We start from the raw sequence: 24,963 nt of genomic DNA, 5'->3' as shown, positions 1-24,963 counted from the left end.
ATAAATGACTAAGGCGTTCCACAGTAAAATCACCTATATATATAATATATATATTTATATATAAATATATATATAATGTACATACTTATTATACATTATACATAATTTATATATATTTATTATATATTATACATAATTTATATATTATGCATAATTTATATACATAATTTATATATTATATAAATTATGTATATACATAATTATACATAATTTATATATATGTATACATATTTATATATATATTTATTATATATACATTATACATAAAATTTTGAAATTAATAAATTTTGGAAATAGGTTTTCATGAAGGCATGAAAAGAAATATATTTATAATTCATTTAACAGTTTAATTCCATACTACTTAATGTTTTTTATATTAATTCATTATTTGTGGGAATGCAGATATTAATTACTTATTTAATGCTATAATTTGATACATTTTTATTGACTTTTGTTTGGCATTGTATTAATAAATAACTTTCTCAAAATCAAAACTTGCATGATTTCATTAGAGGTTTTCATCATAGAAAAGAAACTGAGATCCTAGAATAGCTATAGGAATTGCTTGAAATGATATTTATTTCCTCAGGTTAGATTACTTTTTTTGCCATTTAAACTGGAAACTAAATACACTAATTGAATGTTTAAATATAAAAAGTTTATTATTTCTTCCTAATTTCTACTGTGGTTCCACTATGAAATAAAAATGTCATCAATTAGACTACTTCAATTTTGCTCTGGAAGAACTATCAATATAAATCAATTTCTTTATTCAATAATTGTTAAAATAATTTAATTTTCAACACTGAGATGATCATTAATCACATAATTCTTTAGTCACTGTGCTAGGTAAGGCAAAAATGAAGACTAAAAATATGTGGGCTGTTAGGCAAGCTACCTATAAGTTGGATTTTTGTCAGATATCAGGAGCTCACAGCTAAGTACTGTCCAGAGATTGAATACCTCTCTCACTGTACCTACTGACTTATCCCTCTAACAAATTGTCAGTTAGCAAGATTGGATTTTTTATTTGGGTCTCTTGTAAATTAAGGACCTGGAACTGGAAAGAAATGCAGAACTCACCTCAGGCATAAAATTTTAGAGGTCCCTAAAAATCAGAAATCGAGATAAATAATAATTTAAATTCGCTATTTAAAATAGTTCAAAATAAATTTTAAAAAATCACAGTCAATGAAATAAAAATTCCAAATAGATTGGACACAGCAGTACCATGCAGAACAGTAACAGAGCCTAAGGCAATAAAGAGAAACTGTGGACTTCTAAAAACACATTTAATCTAGTTTTAATTTTAGTTTAGGAACTAGCTTGGTTCCAGAACATTAAAGTAGAAGAGGTTGATTTTGAAAATATTATTGATGAATTTGCTTCCAAGAAGTTCAGATAAAATTATAATAAAAAGTAAAATAGAGTTGTTTTGATATAAAAATATTTTAAAACCCTAATATTGCAAATTTTAATATACTGACTTGTAAATTTTTAAATAATTTTCAAATGCTTTTATTATGCCTATTCAGAAGGAAATAGATTCATATCGAACAGATTTTCTCATACATCTTCTGATACCTAAACAACCCCTATGTCTTTATTGAGGCAAGACAGGAGAGAGTCCTTACTGCAATGCTCCTTTGCCTGCAAGTTTACATTAGCTTCTATAATTTTACCTTGCTTTCTCTGTCTGAACTCATTCAGAAAGCCAACTACTCCTTTCTGTGTTTAGTCCATTCTAATATCATGTATTGAAAACAACTTAAGGAGATATTAAGTGATTTTTTAAAAGATTTTATTTATTTATTCATGACAGAGTGAGAGAAAGGCAGAGAAAGAAGCGGGCTACCCATGGAGCAGGGAGTCCAATGCAGAAATCAATCCCAGTAACTTGGGATCACTCACTTACCTGAGCTGAAGGCAGATATTCAGCTGACTGAGCTACCCAGGCACCCTCAGTGAATGTTTGTTAATCATGGCATCATTCAAATATTAAAGGTGACGCTATGAGAGAGATAGAATATATACTATGCAATCAGTAGGACAAATTTATGTGAAAATATAAGCACAGTGATGGAAAGGAATTAAATATTTGGAAAAGCAATTATTTTATTTTTTAAGATTTTATTTATTTATTAGACAGACAGATCACAGGTAGGCAGAAAGGCAGGCAGAGAGAGAAAGGGGGAAGCAGGCTCCCTGTTGAGCAGAGAGCTAAATGTGGGGCTCAATACCAGGACCCTGGGATCATAACCTGAGCTGAAGGCAGAGGCTTTAACCCACTGAGCCACCCAGGTGCCCCAGGAAAATCAATATTTTTTTTTTTTCAAATACTTGTGGAAGTCTTTCTCTAAGCACTGGAATAATGAAGTGTGTCAATAGCTTGATGATGGTAAGTCATGAAGAGAATGAGTGGATAAAGAATTCAGTTATATATTGTTTGGGTGAAAGGAGCTAGTCTGAAAGAAGTAGGATATAAGGGATATTATGCTGTCTAAACTAATCTGATGAAAGAAATTTATAGCACAGAGAAAAAAATGTTGGTCAGAAGGGAATATAGTGCCAAATCAGATAAATAAGTAATTCACAGATAACTTAACAGTCATAATCATAATTATCAACATCATCATCATCATAATTGGTACAATTTTTGAGAGCCCACTGTGGATCAGAAAGAGCGCTAAACTATGAAGCATATACAGTGTGGTCAGTGTTATCACCTTCTCTATTTTTTCATAGAAAATATAGAAATTCAGAAATATTAAAAGCTTTGCTCAGTCATGTTAAGAGTTGAGGTTGGAAACTCAAGCTTTATCTACTAATATCAACTCTAATGCACAACAGAGAGGTTATCAAAAGGAATTCACTATCATGTATGAAATTGAACTAGAAGGGTCTTAGTGACTCTTACCAAATATGTGAACTGATTATAAATACTATATCATCATTATCCTGTGCCATATTAAGAGAACATCGGAAAACATTATCCATTGCATTTTAGGTGAGAAACTTAATCTCTTGAAGGTCTACAACTCTAAAGTCATGCAACTAAATCTAAGGCCATCCAACTCAGGTATTATTTAGAAACTTTCTCTTTTAAGAATTCTGCTGCAACACCACAGAAATAAACTTTGTTCTCTCTTATGTCCTTCATTTCAAGGAAAATCTAGTACTGATTTTAAGCAGAAAGTATGTGATGACCTATTTGTATGTTTTGCTGGCCTCAGTATCCATTCCAAGCTTTGATATCCTCTCTGCTTTCTTGGTTCTCACCTGTTTGTTTCCTCATATGGTGGTACTAAGTTCATAATAATGAATTTAGTGTGAAATAGTTTGTGTGTTCTATCACAAAAATTATGCTGGCCCTTAAGAAGCTCATTTTACAGTTAAAGGAAGATGTATAGCATAGGTTAAAGAGCAAGGTTTTGTGGTCAAATATCTTTGAATCCTACCTCTGCCATTTTCCAGTTCTAGAATCTTGAGTTATTATTTTAGAAAACAAAATACAAAACAAAACAAAGCAAAAACTAAGCAAAAAACAAACCAACCAACCAACCTCAGTCCTTTAATATTCTCTTCTACAAAATGAATCCTGGTTAGTTGTTTTTTTTCTTTTTTTAAGATTTTTATTTATTTATTTGACAGAGAGAGATCACAAGTAGGCAGAGAGGCAGGCAGAGAGAGAGAGAAGGAAACAGGTTCCCTGCTGAGCAGAGAGCCCCATGTTGGGCCCGATCCCAGGACCCTGGGATCATGATCTGAGCTGAAGGCAGAGGCTTTAACCCACTGAGTCACCCAGGCACCCCGAATCCTGGTTAGTTTCAATGATAATGATTTTATAGCTTCTAACATAATGTCAGGTCATATGCATACATAGTAAACAATAGCTGCTAGTAGTAATAACAACATTACCTATATCAAATTTGTAATGAACTAAAATTTAATAGTGCGATTAGAAAATAAACATAACTTAATATTTACACCAAAGCAAATTCAGCTCAATAGTTTAGCCCATATTTAACCTGAAAACAAAATTATAAACTTCATGTACAGTCACAAATAGTCTTTGACTTGATATGTAACTTAGAATCTATCTTGAATTCATGGCATTCTAATCCCATCATATTATTTTTAAAAAACAGACTAGAAAAGTTATTTGAAAACCAGACCAGCAACATAATTTTCTTTTGGATCACCAGAGAACAAAGGGATATAATTACTGTTACAGTAGTTTTATTTGTTTTTAGGTAAACACACAGGCTCTAGAATCATATAGACATAGTACAAATTCCAGCCCTATTCAACAACTTCATGTGTAACTTTGAGCAATTTATTTACTTTATCTCAGACTTTCTTATTTGAGAAGTAAACTATTCTATCATCTATGTCAAAGGATTACTGTGGCATAGATTATGCACATGTAAATATTAGCTATTGATATCATGATCCTGGGGCACCTGGGTGGTTCAGATGTCTGGTTGAGCATCTGACTCTTGATTTTGGCTTGGTCATGATCTTGGGGTCCTGGGTTGGAGCCCCCATGTCTGGCTCCAAACTGACCATGGGGTCTGTCCCTCTCCCTATGCTCTTTCCCTTTTCTCTCTTGTGCTCTCTGTCTTAAATAAATAAATAAATCTTAAATATGTATATATATATCTATATATAGGTATATAGATATATATGGATATAGATATCATCATCTCTGGCACTTCAGCATCACCATCAAGATCCTTCTAAGTATTGTTATCAGTGTTGCAAGCCTGAACTTGTGACTATTTCAGATTAATATGCAAATGAATTATAATTGACCAGATATGATTTTTTAAATGGTGCCTTCCTAAATAATACATCAAAATTTCAGGAATAAAGCAATCTACTTTATAAAATATACTGATTGGATCATTTATTTAGCTGTTCTAACTGGGGGGCAAAAACAACAACAACAGTTTAGATAACTCCAAAGCCTGTTTAAACACTTGATTTCTTTCATTCCCAAATGAATGTTTCATTAACAAAAGATAGGTGCATTAAGGTATTCATTTACTTGTAAGCAGATACTTTATTACATAAGGTTTCTACTGGCTTAATTAACTTTCTATTTTACAAGACCTGCCAAATATAGTCATCTCCCAAGCCTTCAAACAAATATTAAATATCATGAGTTTTTCATTTCTTTATATTTTTTCCAGTCACTTAAAATATTATAAATTGAATTGAATAGTTTTTTAGGGCCATCAATTTTTAAAACCCATATAGATAACTTTTTATCCCTATGTTAGCATAGATTGTATTCTGATTTCAGAAATTGCTGATTTTGAATGTGTCCAGATATTTTCCTACAATCATCATAAAATGAGGAAAATCATAATTTCAGGGCCCATATTACTGTTTTTCACACAAAGAGAAATTCAAGCAGGTTTAATTGAGTGTCTAATATATTCTATAGAGATGTGTTAGATGCTGGAGCATTATATTTCCATGTTATACACTTAACATTAGCATTTTCTTTTTCTTTCCTTTCTTTTGTTTGTTTGTTTTCAGGTGTACAAATTAGTGATTCAACATTTATTTACAACACTCAATGCTCATCACAGCAACTACACTCCTTAATACCCATATCCCATTTGCTAACCATCAGTTTGCCCTCTATCATTAAGAATCTGTTTCCTATTTTGCCTATCTCCCTTTTTCCCTATGATTATTTGTTTGTTTGTTTTAATGAGTGAAATTATATGGTATTTTTCTTTCTCTGTCTGACTTATTTCACTTAGCATGATACTCTAGCTCCATCCAGATCATTGCAAATGGCAAGAATTCATTCTTTTTTATGGCTGAGTAATATTTATATTATTTATATTAATATATATTTATATTATATTTAATATATATTATATATATATATTTATATATATTTATAATAATATATTTATATTAATACTGTATTAGTATAGTAATATAGCTAAGTAATAATTATATATATGAAATAATGTGTGTGCTATCAAAATTTATGCTGCTCTTTAAGATACACACACACACACACACACACATCACTTCTTTATCCATTCATCAGTTGATGGACATTTGGGCTCTTTTCATAATTTACCAATTGTTGATAATGCTGCTATAAAGACAGAGCTGTATGTATCTTTTCACATGGGTACTTTTTAATCCTTTGGGCAAATATGTAGTAGTGCAATTGCTGGATGAGAGGTTAGTTTTATTTTTAAAAATTTAAGGAAATTCCACACTGTTTCTCAGACTGGGTGCATAAGTTTGCTGTCCTTCCAACAGTGTAAGAGGGTTCCCCTTTCTCCTCATCTTCACCAGCACCTGTTATTTCTTGTATTGTTGATTTTAGTCATTCTGACAAGTATGAAGTGATGTCTCTTTGTAGATTTGATTGGTATTTCCCTGATGATCGGTGATGTAGAGCATCTTTTCAGGTGTCTGTTGGCCATCTGGATGTCTTCTTTGGAAAAATGTCTATTCATGTCTTCTGCCACTTTTTAACTGAATTATTTATTTTTTGGGTGTTGAGTTTTGTAAATTTTCTATATTTTAGAGACCAACTTTTTATCTAATATGACATTTGTAAATATCTTCTCCTATTCTGTAGGTTGCCTTTTGGTTTTGTTTGTTGTTTCCTTCACTGTGCATCAGCTTCTTATCTTTTTAAAAATATTTTATTTATTTATTTGACAGAGAGAGAGATCACAAGTAGGCAGAGAGGCAGGCAGAGAGAGAGGGGGAAGAAGGCTCCCTGCTGAGTAGAGAAGCTGATGAGGCCTCGATCCCAGGACCCTGAGGTCATGAATGACCTAAGTCAAAGGCAGAGGCTTAACCCACTGACACACCCAGGTACCCCAACTATTTATCATGATGAAGTCCCAATAGTTTAGTTTTGCTTTTGTTTCCCTTACCTCTGGGGGCTTATCTAGAAAAAGAAGAAAATTGCAAGGCCAATGTCAAAGAGTAACTACCTATGTTCTCCTCTAGGATTTTGATGCTTTCCTATCTCATATTTAGGTCTTTCATCCATTTTGAATTTATTTTTGTGTTTGGTGTAGTAAAGTCATCCAGTTTCATTCTTTTCCATTTACTGTCCAGTTTTCTAAGCACCATTTGTTGAAGAGACTGTCTTTCTTCCATTGGATATTCTTTCCTCTTTTGTCAATAGTCCATTGACCATAAAATTGTGGATTCATCTCTGGGTGTTCTGCTTTATTCCATTGATCTAGCTGTCTTTTTCTGTGCAAGTACTGTGCTGTACTTTTTCTGTGCTAAAGGCTTAATTCTTCAATAAATAAGTAAATGGCTATTTTAATTAAACATGTAACATTTTTATATTTTATATTAACATTTTGACAAACACTAATTCTTTTTTGTCTGTTTGACCACTAATTCATTTCAGTTCATATGTATTTTTGTATATAAATAAAGTGCAGTAGAATTGCTCTACAGATTATGCTGAGTGAAATAAGTCAAGCAGAGAGTCAATTATCATATGGTTTCACTTATTTGTGGAGCATAACAAATAGCATGGAGGACAAGGGGAGATGGAGAGGAGAAGGGAGTTGAGGGAAATTGGAAGGGGAGGTGAACCATGAGAGACTATGGACTTTGAAAAAACGATCTGAGAATTTTGAAGGGGTGGGGGGTGGGAGGTTGGGGGCACCAGGTGGTGGGTATTGTACAGGGCACGGATTGCATGGAGCACTGGGTGTGGTGCAAAAATAATGAATACTGTTATGCTGAAAAAAATAAAAAAATAAAAAAAAATTAAAAATCAAAAAAAAAAAAAGAATTGCTCTACAAACTCAAAGCATCATATATGGTCTATGGGATAAAAAGCCCCTTTCAATAGTAAAAGAGTCACATCTGGCAACTATGTTCTGTTTCAATAAAAATATATATATAAATAGAGCAGGAAAATAAAATCAAATGCCTATGACTGCTTCTGTATTTCTTTTGAGCTTTAGATATTTTTTCTAAAACTTAACCAAATAAATAGTTTCTTGAGCTCCCTGCTCTAAAGACCCCAAGAAGATCTTTCTATTATTAACCGCCAGGGTCAGCTTCTTTAATCCTGGTTGACTTTTGAGTTCATTTTTCTGTCTTATTCAAAGCTTCTGGGACTCACTCTGCTTCCTTTTCTCTTTATTACTGTCACCTTCCACTCTATACATTGGCATGTCTAACTACCAGGACCAGCTCCAATATAGGAATCTATCTATCTCCTATTTTGGCTGTGTGTGTGTGTGTGTGTGTGTGTGTGTGTGTTTTGTTGTTTGGTTTTTGTTTTGTTTTGTTTTGTTTTGTTTTCTGCCAGTGAAAAAAGGTATCTAGAAGTTCATTTTTCTACATTACTGGTATTATGGTCACATTTCTCTTCCTTTTCTAAATTAAATGAAAATCACATGGAATACTTAAATCATAGATAAATAAGATGCTTAACATTATTTTCTTCTAGATCAGATTCTACCTTAAATGATAAATAAGGAAACAAACAAAAAATAAAAAGCAACAACATCACCAAGTCCATCCAAATCCAGAGGCTTATAAAGTTCCCAAAAGTCTTGGATCTGACTTCTTAGTGCCCATTTATAATGGCCTGGTGTTGTGATTCTACTGGGCCAGGGTCTGCTTTGCTCTGTGTTGTTTCACTGTGCCGTATGGAAAGCTGCTCAAGTATTTCTCACCTTGAGACTCAACTGTGGCATTCATATTAAGTGGAGGTAGGATCTTTCTTCTTAATATCAAACTAAAAATCAAAACCCCTTTTTTTTAAGAGGGTTATTTTTAACTCTTGAAACACAAATAGTTAATTCCATCATTTTTCCTGAACGGTGGATCTAGTACTTTCCTTCTAATGGTGGTAATCTTTAAGTCTGAAAGCTCCTTTTTAAAGACAGGTATCCTTAATTTCTATAATAGCTCCACAAAATAAGTTTCTTTCAATGTTTTAAGTGAAAGAAAAAGGTGGGAACCAGTGTGTGTTTATTCTTTACTAAAGCATTCTGCTGCAAAACAAAAACAAAACAAACAAGCAAAAAAAAAAAGATTTTTTTTTAAGGCTTTTAATTTTATATGTAATGGAAATGTATACAAGGTTAGTTAGTTTCAAGGGTATCATTACTGCAGTAAGGACGAGTTTAGTGTTTAAGTGAATGACTTTTGGTGTTGAAAGATATATTTTCAACTGCTCTCTCACTAACTATTTCCCAAAGCAAAATGATTAAATATCTTTTACTTGGTTCCTTAGTACATAAAACTGATATTACTTCACTCAGTCTTGGATTCTAATTACATTATTTTATTAATTCTTAAGTCACATGGCTTAATTCTTTCATATAGTAACATCTCTGGAAGATGCCTTTTACAATCAATATGTGAGAAAAGAATTGTGGAATAACTTACTTGGCAAAAATATAACATCCTATAATTTGCTAAAATATGATATATGAGAGGGAAGGGACAAGATGACAGAAGAGTGGGGGACCCTATTTCAACCAGTCCCCTGAATTGAGCTAGATATCTACCAGAGCACTCTGGAAACCCATGAATTCAGCCTGAGATGTAAGACTATGTATGTCTGGATCTCTACAAGGGGAGAGGATCATCAGTGGAGAGGTACAGAAGAGTTGGGAGTGCATGGACAGATATCAAAGGATAAACAGAAGGTGGAGGGAGCCACCAAAAGTGAGACATTAGAAAGTAATACCTCAATATGAAGGTGCCCTGCACTTGAGGACCAGCAATAGCTTGGAGACTGGTGGCTGAGCAATGGCAAGGGACTGATAACAGCACTCAAACAGAACAAAGGGACTTAAAGGACAAGTGTGGGACCTAATCCCTTGGTCCCAGGACCAGCCACAGCCACTGCCTTCCTGTGTCTGAGAGGACCTGGAACAAACTTGAGTCAGCAGTCCCTAGGGCTTGTGGCTGCCACCTCTACCACAGCAGCTGCTGCCTCTGATGTGGCTGAGAGGACTTGGCATGGACTTGAGTCCATGGTCCTGGGAACAGCAGCTGCCAGGACTGGGCTTGCCCAGACCAGTATCACTCATGGTTTTGGTGGCATGGGGATACACAGACAAGCGGAGGCTTCTAGTGACCACTGAGATGGTGGCTGGGGGTGCACACCACTTGTGGGAGGCTGTGGTATTCAATGGGGCTTGCAGAGGGGGAGTTTGTGTTTTCTGGACCACTCAGAGAGAAGCAGACTGTGGCTTATCTCTGAGGTGGAGGACTGGGTGCCGACAGTTTACTTTGCTCTGACCCTCTGAAAAGGCACAGAAAAGCCACCAGAGAACAAAAGCTCCAGAGAACAAAAGACCAAAAAACTGGTTTCCATGGAGCCCAACCCCTTAAGAGCAGGCAGGGCAACTCCACCCAAGCAGGACTGACTGAAAAACAATGTGGCAGCCCCCTCCCCCAGAATACAAGCTGAAAGAACAAGAGGACAACAACCACAGGGTCCCCATAAAACTGTAAAACCCCAACACCATGGGAAAACAGTATATTAAGCTCTTGGTACTGCCTCACAGCCTGTATATTTCTTAAATACAATTCTCTCTCTCTTTTTAATTCTTTTTTCATAATTCTTCCTCTTTTATTTTTTTTTACCTACTTGTATTTCAACTAGATGTTTAATACAACATATTCCATAGTAACTATTTTATTTGAATTTTTTATCCATACATTTTTTTCTTTTTCTTTTTTAAAAATATATATAGTATGTATGTATATGTGTGTATGTATGTGTGTGTGTGTGTGTGTGTATATATATATATATATATATATATATATATATATATATAGTCCTTTTCTGCCTGTTGAATATTGCCTTTATAAACATACCAGTTTTAATTTCCCTATATCTCTGGAAAGTTGAGTCCTTTAACAAAGATAAGATACACCCAGGAAGTACTGAAATACACTTCCTCACTCACATTGAGGGATTATAACCTCCTTCCCTTCACTCCCCCTTTTTATTTTGTTTTTCCTCTTCCTTTGTCAGTCTTTTTGTTTGTTTGTGTGTTTTAGTTTTTATAGTTTACAAATCTTACTCATGAGGCTCATTTTGACTGAGTGTATTTTCTTATTTTCTTTCCTTTCTTTTTGGCAATGACTTCCAATTGCTCCAAAACTTGCCAGGGTTCACCTTGTCTGGATCGTGGTTGGTATTTTTAGCTACACATCCCCTCAAACACAACTCAACAGAATGACAAGGAGGTGGAATTTCCAACAAAGGAAACACGCAGAGACAATGGCTTCTCCAGCAGATCCAATGGATACAGATCTAAGGAAGATGGCAGAAATAGACTTCGGGGTAATAGTTATGAAGACAATAGTCAGGCTAGAGGAAACAATTAATGGTAACATAGATTTGTTAAGGACAGAGTGAGAGCAAATCTGGCAGAACTTAAAAATGCTATCAATGAGATCCAATCTAATCTAGATACTTTGACACTTAAGGTAAATGAGGCAGAAGATCAAGTTAGTGATCTAGAAGACAAATGATAGAAAAGAAGGATTAGGAGGAGGCCTGGAACAAATAGTTTAGAACCCATAAAAATAGAATTAGAGAAATAAATTATGCCATGAAACATTCCAATGCCAGAATTATGTGAATCCCTGAGGGGGTGGAGAGAGAGAGAGAGTCCTAGAAGATAGATTTGACTAAATCCTAGTTAAGAATTTCTCTAATCTGGGAAATGGAACAAATGTTCATGTCCTAGAGTCAGAGAGGACATCCGCAATATCAATGAGGGTAAACCAACCCCCCAGAATATTAAAGTGAAACTTCCCTATCTTAGAACCAAGGAAACCATTTTAAGGGCAGCCAGAGGGAAGAGATTCTTTACATAGAAAGGGAAGAACATCAGAATAATATCATAACTGTCCAAAGAGACCTGGAAAGCCAGAAAGGTCTGGCAAGACATATTCAGGGCACTAAATGAGAAGAACAGGTATCCAGGAATTCTTTATCTGACAAGGCTGTCATTCAGAATAGATGAAGAGATAAGAAGCTTCCAGGATGGCAAGACTGAAAGAATATGTGACCCCTAAGCTGGCCATGTAAGAAGTATTAAAGGGGGGGTTCTATAAAAAGAGAAAGACCCCAAGAGTGATACAGAATAGAAACATATAGAGACAATCCATAGAAACAAGGACTTCACAGTCACCATGATGACAATAAAATCTTACCTGTCAATAATCACTCTCAATATGAATGGCCTAAAAGCTCCCATAAAATGGCACAGTTTTGCACTTTGGATAAAAACACAGGACCCATTCATATCCTGTCTACAAGACACTCATTTTGAACCTAAAAATACATCCAGACTGAAAGTGAAGGGATGGGGAATCATCTTTAATGCCAATGGACCTCAAAAGAAAGCTGGGGTAGTATTTCTCATATCAGACAATTTATATTTTAAGCTGAAGACTGTAAAGATATAGAAAGACACTATCATTTTTAAATGGTCTATCCAACAATAATATCTAACAATTGTAAATATCAATGCCCCCAACATGGGAGCAGCCAACTACATAAGCCAACTGTTAACAAAAATAAAGGGACATATTAATAATAATTCCTTAATTGTAGGGGATCTTAACATGCACTCTCAGCAATAGATCACCTAAGTAGATAATCAACAAAGAAACGAGAGCTTTGAATGAAACATTGGACCAGATGGACCTCATAGATATATACAGAACATTCCACCCTAAAACAACAGAATACTCATTCTTCTTAAGCGCACATGGAACTTTTTCCAGAATAGACCATATACTGGGTCACAAATCAAGTCTCAAGTGATAGCAAATTATTGAGATTATTCCATGCATATTTTCAGACCACAATGCTTGGGAACTGGTACTCAACCACAAGATAAAGTTTGGAAGAAATTCAAATACTTGAAAGCTAAAGACTGTCCTAGGTTAGATAAACCAGAAAGTCAAAGAAGAACTTAAACAATTCATGGAAACCAGTAAGAATGAAGGCACATTGGTCCAGTACCTAAGGGATATGACAAAAGCAGTCCTAATGGGGAAATACATAGCCATCCAAACCTCACTCAAAAAAATGAAAAATTCCTAATACACAAACTGTCTTTACATCTCACAGAACTGAACAATCAAAAACAAATTAACCCATGGGGCACCTGGGTGGCTCAGTGGGTTGAGCCTCTGCCTTCGGCTCAGATCATGATCTCAGGGTCGTGGGATCAAGCCCCGCATCAGGCTCTCTGCTCAGCGGGGAGCCTGCTTCCCCCCTTCTCTCTGCCTGCCTCTCTGCCTACTTGTGATCTCTCTCTCTGTCAAATAAATATATAAAAATCTTTAAAAAAAGTCTCTAAAAACAAATTAACCCTACCCATGCACAAGAAGAGAAATAATTAAGATTAGAGCAGAAATCAATAAATTAGAAACCAGAGATACAGTAGAACACATTAATAAAACTAGAAGTTGGTTCTTTGAAAGAATTAATAAGACTGATAAACTACTGGCCAGCCTAATCCAAAAGAAAAGAGAAAGGACCCAAATTAATACAGTTTATGAATGAAGAGGGAGAGATCATGACTAATACCCAGGAAATAGAAACAATCCTCAGAAATTATTATCAACAGCTATATACCAATAAGTTAAGCAAACTAGAAGAAATAGATGAATTCCTGGAAACCTATCAATTTTGAAGACTGAAACAGGAAGAAATTGGCAACCTGAATAGACCAGCATCTAATGATGAGATTGAAGCAATGATCAAAAACATCCCCAAAAACAGGAGTCCAGGATTTGATGGGTTCCCTGTGGAATTCTACCAAACATTCAAAAAAGAAATAATTCCTGAAGCTTTTTCCAAAAATAGAAACAGTAGGAAAAATTCTGAGGCCAGTATCACCTTGATCCCCAAACCAGGCAAAGACCCTTTCAAAAAGGAGAATTTCAGACCAATATCCCTGATGAATATAGATGCCAAGGTTCTCGATAAGATCCTAGCTAATAGGATCCAACAAACATTAAAAGTATTGTCCACCATGACCAGGTAGGATTTATCCCTGGGATACAAGCATGGTTCAACATTCACAAATCAATCAATGTGATAGAACAAATTGGTAAGAGAAGAGAAAAGAACCACATGGTCCTCTCAATTGATGCAGAAAAAGCATTTGACAAAATACAGCATCCTTTCCTAATTAAAACTCTGTTCAGAGTATAGGGATGGAAGGAACATTCCTCAATTTCATAAAATCCTTCTATGAAAAACTCACAGCAAATATCATTCTCATTGGGGAAAAGCTGAGAATTGTCCCTTAATATCAGGAACCTGGCAAGGATGCCCATTCTCACCACTATGTTCAACATGGTACTAAAAGTCCTAGGAACAGCAATCAGACAACAACAACAATATCAAATAAATAAAAGATTCAAATTGGCAAAAAAGAAGTCAAACTCTCTCTTCACAGATGATATGATACTTTATGTGGAAAACCCAAAAGGCTCCACCGACAAATTTCTAGAAGTTATACAGCAATTCAGTAATGTGGCAGGATACAAAATCAATGCACAGAAATCAGTTTCTTTCTTTTCTTTTTAAAATTTTATTTATTGGGACAACTGGGTGGCTCAGTGGGTTAAAGCCTCTGCTTCAGCTCAGGTCATGATCTCAGGGTCCTGGGATAGAGCCCCATATAGGGCTCTCTGCTCAGTGGGGAGCCTGCTTCCCTCTACCCCCCTCTCTCTGCCTACTTGTGATCTCTGTCTATCAAATAAATAAATAAAATCTTTTAAAAGAAAGATTTTATTTATTTATTTGGCAGAGAGAGAGATCACAAGTAGACAGAGCAGCAGGCAGAGAGAGGGGGGATTCAGCTTCCCCGCTGAGCAGAGAGCCCAATATGGGGCCAGATCCTAGTACACTGAGATCATAACCTGAGCCAAAGGCAAAGGCTTAATCCACTGAGTCACCCAGGTGCCCCATCAGTTGCTCTCTAATACACTAAGTGAAACTGTAGAAAGGGAAACTAAAGAAATTGATTGCATTTATAATAGAACCAAAACCTATGAAATACCTTGGAATAAACGTAACCAAAAAGGCAAAGAATCTATACTCTAGGAACTATAGAACACTCATGAGAGAAATTGAAGACACAAAAGATGGAAAATACATTCCATGTTCATGAATCAGAAGAATAAACATTGTTAAAATGTCTATGCTGCCCAGAGCAATCTATACTTTCAACACCATCATAATCAAAATATCCTTGGCATTTTTCAACGTGCTGGAACAAACAATCCAAAAACTTGTATGGAACCAGAAAAGACCCCAAATCTCCAAGAAATGTTGAAAAAGAAAAAAAGCTGGGGCATCACGTTGCCTGACTTCAAGCTTTATTACAATCCTGTGGTCATCAAGACAGCATTGTAGGGATGCCTGGGTGGCTCAGTTGGTTGAGCAGCTGCCTTCAGCCCAGGTCATGATCCCAGCATCCTGGGATCGAGTGCCACATCAGACTCCTTGCTTGGCAGGGAGCCTGCTTCTCCCTCTGTCTCTGCCTGCCATTCTGTCTGCCTGTGGTCACTCTCTCTCCCTCTCTCGCTCTGACAAATTAAAAAAAAAAAAAAGACAGCATTGTACTGGCACAAACACAGACACAAAGACCAATGGAACAGAGTATAAAGCCCAGATATGGACCCTCAACTCTGTGGTCAAATAATCTTTGACAAAGCAGGAAAAAAATATCCAATGGAAAAGACAGTTTCTTCAATAAATGCTGCTGGGAAAATTGGATAGCTATACACAGAAGAATGATACTAGACCATTCTCTTACACCATACACAAAGATAAACTCAAAATGGCTGAAAGACCTCAATATGAGACAGGAATCCATCAACATCCTAGAGGAGAACATAGGCACTAACCTCTTTGACATAGGCCACAGCAACATCTTTAAAGACATATCTCCAAAGGCAAGGGGGGAAAAGAAAAAAGCAAAAATGAAGTTTTGGGACTTCATCAAGATAAAAAGCTTCTGTACAACAAAGGAAAAAGACAACAAAACAAAGAGGCAATCCACAGAATGGGAAAAGATATTTGCAAATGACACTACAGACAAAGCACTGATATCCAAGATCTATAAAGAATTTCACAAACTCAACACCTACAAAACAGATAATCACATAAAAAAAATGGGCAGAAGACATGAACAGACACTTCTCCAAAGAATACATACAAATGGCTAACAGACATGAAAAACATGAAAAAATGTTCATCATTAGTAGCCATCAGGGAAATTCAAATGAAAACCACATTGAGATACCACCTTACACCAGTTAGAAAGGCAAACATTAACAAGGCAAGAAACAAGTAATGTTGGAGTAAATGTGGAGAAAGGAGAACCCTCTTACACTGTTGGTGGGAATGCATGTTGGTGCAGTCACTTTGGAAAACAATGTGGAGGTTCCTCAAAAATTTAGAAATAGAACTATCCTATGACCTGGCAATGGCACTACTGGGTATTTACCCCAAAGATATAGATGTAGTGAAAAGAAGAGCCATATGGACTCCAATGTTCATAGCAACAATTTCCATGAGAGCCAAACTGTGGAAAGAGCTGAGATGCACTTCAAGGGATGAATGGATAAAGAAGATGTCTTCCATATATATAACGGAACATTACTCAGGCAATAGAAATGATGAATACCCAACTTTTGCATCAACATGGATGGGACTGGAGGAGGTTATGCTGAGTGAAATAAGTCAAGCAGAGAAAATCAATTATTATATGTTTTACTTACTTGTAGAACAAAAGGAATAACATGGAGGACATTAGGAGGAGGAAGGGAAAAATGAAGGGGGGGGTTGGTGGGGGAGACAAACCATGAGAGTCTATGGACTCCAAGAAACAAATGTAGGGTTTTAGAGAGGGGGTGAATGGGGGGATGTGTTGGTCCAGTGATGGGTATTAAAGAGGGCACATATTGCATGGAGCACTGTTTATGTATTGTTATACATAAACAATGAATCTTGGAACACTACATCAAAAACTAATGACATACTGTATGGTGACTAACATAACATAATAAAAAATATAAATAAATAAATAAATAAATGAATAAAATAAAATATGATATATGAGATAATGTATAAAAATAAAAATTAAGAGCTAGGCTTTGGAAAGAGAGTCTAAGATAAAATTCCACTTTTGCCTCTGACTAGATATTTGAACTTCAAAAGATTTTTTTTAACTACTTTAGGCCTATATTTTTGTAATTGTGAGAAACTAATGATATAAACAATAAATGTTTAATTCGTTATTGTTAGTAGAAATGATGCGATGGTTAGAAATATCTGACATATAGCCACTGTTCCTGAAAATTAAGTGGGCTTTAGTAAAGTGAAAATGAAATAAAATCCATTTTGAATTTCAAACATCTGATTTGTTTTTAGAATCAAATTAGCTAGTACTTCACATTTCCAAATTATACTAACTTCCTCCATGAAATTCCCCTTCAGGCCAGTGATGCAATCAGAACAAATCATTACTTTAAAACATCTATTCATTCAGTCACTTTCACTGAATGAATTTCAGAATTTTCATTGTTTCTAAATGGTGAAGTGTATTTCAGAAATACATACATGTCTACTATATGTATCAGAACAGATTTCTGGTAGAAATGATAGAATGATATGAGGAATTTGAGAAACAAGACAGGGTATCACATGGGAAGGGAGGGAAAAATGAAACAGAATGAAACCAGAGAGGGAGACAACCCATAAGAGACTCTTAATATCAGGAAACAAACTGAGGGTTGCTGGAGCAGAGGGGGATGGGAGGGATGGGGTGGCTGGGTGATGGGCATCAGGAAGTGTATGTGCTATGGTGAGTGCCATGAATTGTGTAAGACTGATGAATCACAGACTTGTACCCCTGAAACAAAAGATACATTATATATTAATTTAAAACATGATTGAATAGTGGAGCTTGATAAAACAGATATTCAGAGAAATTTGTTTCCTTTTTTTGTGGTATAAAGGTAGAAAACTTCTTCTTTAAATAAGAAGGTTGCCTTTCTACAAATTTACATTAAAAAAAAAAAAAAGGACAGATCTTAGGCTTTGTCCTCCTTGAGAAGGTTTGCTTTATTTTTCCCTCTATAAAAACCATCTTTCTTAAGTGCCACCTGTCTCATCATTTGGAGATTTGTAGTCAGGGTTAGTTTCGGATTGAAAGAAACTGTATGAAGTCTATACTACTAAAGTATGAGGAAACTTTGCTTTTCAAACGTCCTGAAATTTGTATACCCATCTATACTAGTTACCTATGGCTGCTCTAGCAAAGTGCCACACAATGGGAGGATTGAAAGAACAGGAATTAATTATATCACATTTCTGAATGCTAGAAGTCTGAAATCACAGTGTTTACAGGACCATGATATCTAAAGGCTCTAGGGGAATGTCCTTCTTTGCCTTTTCCAGCTTTTGGTAGACTCAGATGATCTTTAGTTTGTAGCTGCATTATTTCAATCTGTCCTCTTCCTCTTTCTTCATATGACATCTGCCTGTGTGTCTCTGTATATTCACATGGTCATATTCTTATAAGGACACCAGTCATACTGGATTGAGGTGCTACCCTATTTTAGTATGACCTAGTTTTAATTTGACTAATTATATCTACAAAGACTGTATAGCCAAATAAGATCACATTTTGAGATACTGAAGCATATTTTTGGAGACATAAATTACCTATAACCTAAAATACCATAACATAATCATACAGATATATGTCCTATAGTGATTTTTAAGCACTATTATATTTTATTTTATAATATGGCTGAAATATCACTTGGACTTTTGGACCTTTTGAAGCTCTATATACCTAACATGTCGGTAAGAAACCCAAACTATATATTAATACAGTCCAATCTTATGTGAGAGCCCCATATACAAATGTGAGGTACAATTTATATGTATAATTTGTATATAATTTCCCTATCCCTATAATGGCATAAATGACTTCTTTCAATGTGGTTATACTAGAAAATCCTTACTTTGTTTTCTACCATATAGGAAAAAAATGTTGGAGACACATGTTGTCTGGAGTTTAATGAATACTCTTTCATCAACTTTTATTACAAAGTCTTTCTGGATCATTTCTAAAAGTCATTTAAACAGACCATGTTGAAGTGTCCTTCCAGTCTATAGTCTCTCAGTTTCAAAAACTTCCCCTTGATTACACTTGGCTAGCAATTCTCATATTTATATCAAGAACCTATCCTTACCAGTAAATACACCATTTCTAAAATCTGCTTCAAAAATACCACCCTCTCCAATCATCACCTCCGCTTCCAATTCATTTACTTTAGACACACCTGGGCATAATTATTGGCTTTATGAGCATATTCATGGTGTTATCTTTTTGGCCGCTGAACTAAACTCCCTGCCTTTCCAGAGTGAACAAAACTCCCAAGCATTACTAGAACCAACTACTCACTCCACTGGCACTGCTCTTAAATAGTTAAGTGTTACTAAGGAAAATAATAAAAACTGATTGAATTATAATACTGTAACTTCATGATCAAAAGCCTCAAATGGGTATTGAACACCACACAGTAATTTGATACTGTTTTCTTCATAAGTTCATATTCCCACTCTCTGAGATGTCTACTATGCTAATTCTCCTTTCTCCTCAACCTATCTATACTTCTTTTTAACCACATTCTCAGTTTATGGCCTCTCCTCATACTTCACTAGTGATGTGAAATCCATCTGATGGATTTTTTTTCTTTTTTCATTCCCAAATCCACAAGCCAACTTCTATCAGTAGCATTGTATCAGTATTTCTATCTGATTTTGATCTATTTTATTCTCAAATGACCTTCAATTTCTGTGCCTCTACAAGATCATTCCCTTTCACATAAAAACCTGTCCTAAAACTTACTTTCTAGATGAAAAGGGAAGTAAAAATGAAAAAAAAAATTGCAAAAGGAAACAAGGAAACATCAACAAAGCAATTCTACCCTAACTTCATATCTGTTTCCATGAACTCTATTCTTTTTTATCTTCTGAAACAAATTATCAACATGATCTTAAAATTCTCACTTTTCATTCAACATTTGAACAAACAAAACATTTCAGGTGCCTGGGTGGCTCAGTGGGTTAAAGCTTCTGCCTTTGGCTCGGGTCATGACTCCAGGGTCCTGGGATCAAGCCCCACGTCTGGCTCTCTACTCAGCAGGGAGCCTGCTTTCCTTCCTCTCTCTCTCTTCCTGCCTCTCTGCCTACTTGTGATCTCTGTCTGTCAAGTAAACAAATAAAATCTTAGAAAAAAAAAAGAAAAAAAATATTTGTTGTTGTTGTTTTAACTTAAAAACAATATCAATTTTTTGAAAGATGGTTGTAAAGACTCTTATCATTACCAAATATTCTCTTAGTGACCGCATGGAAGAGACTTGTAAGTATTTTCTGGCTGTTCATTAGAAGGGAAGAAATTTAGTTTCTGTGGCCGCTTTTTGCCACACCAGCTTGTTGAAAGTTCATGTATATGAAGATTGGAATCATAGGTATAAACCTATGAAAGAACAATGTTACAAAGCTAAACTGAGCCAAGGTCTAGCATGTTCAAAAAGAAGGGACCTGGAATTCTGTATGCTATTACATTAAGGAGCAATAAAACATGGACCCATCTAATATTCAAAGCTTTGTGCTTTTAAGCAGAGGTGGGAGGATGCCGAGTTTGAGAGTAGCAATGAAAAATAAAAGGATGCCAAACTCAACATTAAGCCCAAATTTCAAGAGATATAAAAAAGTCATCACTTGGAGGAGGAAGGCTATAACTAAAAAAGTGTTCTTTTTTTTTAAGATTTTATTTATTTATTTGACAGAGATCACAAGTAGGCAGAGAGGCAGGCAGAGAGAGAGGAAGGGAAGCAGGATCCCTGCTGAGCAGAGAGCCTGATGTGAGGCTTGATCCCAGGACCCTGGGATCATGACTTGAGCCGAAGGCAGAGGCTTTAACCCACTGAACCTCCCAGGCATGCCTAAAACAGTGATCTTAAAAAATGTGGTAGCTTTCTGTTAGAACATGAACGGGAAAGAAGGGGTGCCTAGGTGGCTCAGTCATTGAGTATCTCCCTTCTGCTTAGGTCATGATCCCAGGTTCCTGGGATCAAACTCTGAATTGGGCTTCCTGCTCAGAAGGAAACCTGCTTCTTCCTCTCCCATGCTCCCTGCTTGTGTTCCCTCTCTCACTGTATCTCTCTCTATCAAATAAATAAATAAATATTTTTAAAAATGAATGGGAAAGAAAAATCAGAAAGATTTGAAGATATGGGCAAGTTTTCAATATGGAGAATGTTGGGGGGAGGTGTTAGAATGGGATATGTATAGTCCCCCAAATGGGGACTAGTAAGTAGAGAGCTCATGGTCATGTGGTGGGTTTGTAGACGAAGGTGTGAATGAGGAATAACCTAAGAGACCTAGGCTTCTCTTTGATGTCTTATAAAAGGAGGGAAAAAATGTTGAAATTATTCCTAATATCTTTGAGTATCTTTGAGGCAGAATATGAGGCACTGGAGGAGTAGGTATCTTGATAGGTCGTGCAGTATCCACCCTGTCTTCTCCTTAGCTTCTGTTGATGAAGGTCTCCAGCTTACAACATGGATGATACAACTAAACATCAGGGCCCACTCTTTGACTCTTACTAGTAAAAGCATCAACTACATATTTTCCATTTCATTTATTGATTTAGATAAACCAAAATAATACTGCCTGTTCTAAACAGATAGTGAAGCAGTAGAAAAGAAATTAAGAAAATGATCTCATTTGTAATTCCACCAAAATAGTAAGATATGTAGAAATAAACCTAATCAAAGAGGTGAAAGACCTATACTCTGAAAACTATAAAATACTAACAAAAGAAATTGAAGATGACACAAAGAAATGGAAAGATATTCTATGCTCATTGATTGGGAGAACAAATATTGTGGGGTTTTTAAAAATATTTTATCTATTTGACAGACATCACAAGTAGGTGGGGGGGAAGGCTCCCTGCTGAGCAGAGAGACAGAAGCGGGGATTGACCCCAGGACCCTAGTATCATGACCTGAGTTGAAGGCAGAGGCTTTAACCCACTGAGCCACCCAGGCACCCCGGAAGAATAAATATTTTTAAAATGTCTATATTACCCAAAGAAATCTAAACATTTAGCATAATCCCTATCAAAATATCACCAGCATTTTTCACAGAACTAAAACAAACAATGCTAAAATTTGTATGGAACCACAGAAGACCCCAAGTGGCCAAAGCAGTTTGTAAAAGAAAAGCAAAGCTGGAGGCATCACAATTCCAGACTTCAAGTTATATTACAAAGCTGTAGTTATCAAAACAGTGTGATAATGGCACAAAAACAGACACATAGATCAATGAAACAGAATAGAAAACCCAGAAATAAACCCACCATTACATGGTCAACTAACTTTCAACAAAGCAGGAAAGAATATACAATGGAAAAAAAAGATAGCTTCTTCAATGAATAATGTTGGGAAAACTAGAGAGCCACATGCAAATGAAATTTGACCACTTTTTTTACACCATACCCAAAAATAAATTCAAAATGGGTGAAAGACCTAAATTTGGGACAGGAAATCATCAAAATCCTGAAAGAAAGAACAGGCAGTAACTTCTCTGACATTGATCATAACAACTTTTTTTTTTTTTCCCTAAATAAATCTCCAGAGGCAAGGGAAACAAAAGCAAAAATGAATTTTTGGGATTTCACCAAGGTTAAAAACAACAGCAACAACAACAATAAACTTATGCAGAGTGAAGGAAATAATCAACAAAACTAAAAGTCAACTTACAGAATGGGGGAATATTTTTGCAAATGACATATTTGATAAAGGGTTAGTATCAAAATATATGAAGAACTTATAGAACTCAACATCCCCAAAACAATCCAATGAAAAAATGGGCAGAAAACATGAACAGATATTTCTCCAAAGAAGACATCCATATGGCCAATAAACACATGAACAGATGTTGAACATCATTTATTATCAGAGAAATGCAAATCAAAACTACAATGAGATATCACCTCACATCTGCCAAAATAGCTAAAATCAACAACACAAGAAGAAGAAACAGGTGTTGGCAAAGGTATGGAGAAATGCAAAAGCCCTCTAGAAAACAGTACGGAGTGTGTACAAAAGGTTAAAAACAAACAAACAAACAAACAAACAAACAAACAAAACTCCCCTATGATCCAGCAATCACACTACTGGGTATTTACTCAAAGAATACAAAACACTAATTCAAAGAGATACATGCAGTATTATCAACGTCAGTATTATCAACAATAGCCAAATTATAGTAGCAACCCAAGGGTTCATTGACCCATGAATGGATTAAAGATATGGTATATATATAAATGGAACCTTATTCAACCATAATAAAGAATGAAATTTTGCCATTTCAATGGCATGGTTGGAGCTAGATTTTATTATGCTAAGCAAAATAAGTCCATCAGAGAAAGATAAATAGTACATGATTTTACACATATGTGGAATTTAAGAAATAAATAAACAGAAAAAAGAGAGTGAAAGAGAGAAAGAAACCATGAAACAGATTCTAGCTAAGGAGAACAAACTGATTGTTAACAGATGGAGGGATGAGTTAAATAGGTGATAGGTATTAAGGAGAACACCTGTGATGCATACCAAGTGATGTATGGAATTTTTGAATCACTATATTGTACACCTGAAACTAATAAAACACTGTATGTTAACTAGAATTAAACAACAGCAAAAACAAGCTTTGTGGATTAGACCACATTTCCTTTTAATATTTGCTGTTATCCCATAGACAGTGATACAGTTTTCCCTAGCTAGAAAGTAATATATATATATTTTTTCTTCACTTTTTTTTTTTTTATAAAGTGCTTATGTAGGAACTTGGTTGAGATTTGTTTGTGGAGATATATACATATATAAATTTTTACTGCATTATGATTTGAAAATATGGTTTCCAAAATTTCTATATTTGAAATATTCTTCAGATTTTTTTTTTTTTGGTATGGAAACAAAGAAAAACCAAAAACTATCCATGAGTAATGCTTTTACATGTCTATATATTTAATTGAACCTGTTGATTTGGGGATTATTTAATACTTTTATTTTTGTCCTTACCAAATCTATTTGATTTTAAATAACATATATGGATAATTATAGATATAGTTGCATTTTATCTAATTTTCATTGACTTCTGACAAATTTAGCAATATATAATGTGTTGTCATGTTATCCATGAATATTTACTTATGGCAATTGCATATTCATAAAGGTGTATCTATTATTTTACAAAACATTTTTTTCTTTCTAAGAATTTTTAACCTTTAATAGCACTTTATTTGATCCAAATATTGCTAACCCTAGTTTTGTGATATTTTCATTTGTCTGGAAACTCTTTAATTCACACACTAGTTTCAACTTTATTCTTTTAAATATATTTTATATAAATTTAACACTTTCTTTTATAATGCCTTAATTGCTTATGTTTCATAAACCAAATGAACAAAACTTCATTGTTTTCATTTTGCTTATCATTTATTTAGTTATTTATTTCCAAATCTGTAACTAATTTGATTAAGTTGGTATATATTTTTTCCCTTCTGTAGAAGTTTTTTTTCTACTTTTGCACTTTATCAGTTAACATTAATTATGCAATTTCATGGTGCATCTTAACAAACAAAACATATATGTATTACATGAGGACATAGCAATTGTTCCCTTACTGTTTCCGCTCACCAACTAAATTGAAGCTTTTGAACAGTTGCATGCTTCCAGTATCTTCCACTCTAGCTGCATGCAATAACAACAACAAGCATTACAGAAGACTGAATGCAGATCAAGCACTGGTCTTTGAACTTTACATATAACAACACATTCAATAAT

Source organism: Lutra lutra, chromosome 13 (assembly GCF_902655055.1).
Source record: "Lutra lutra chromosome 13, mLutLut1.2, whole genome shotgun sequence".
NCBI lineage: Eukaryota > Metazoa > Chordata > Mammalia > Carnivora > Mustelidae > Lutra > Lutra lutra.
The sequence above is the reverse complement of the archived record's forward strand: the minus strand, read 5'-3'. Positions refer to the sequence as shown.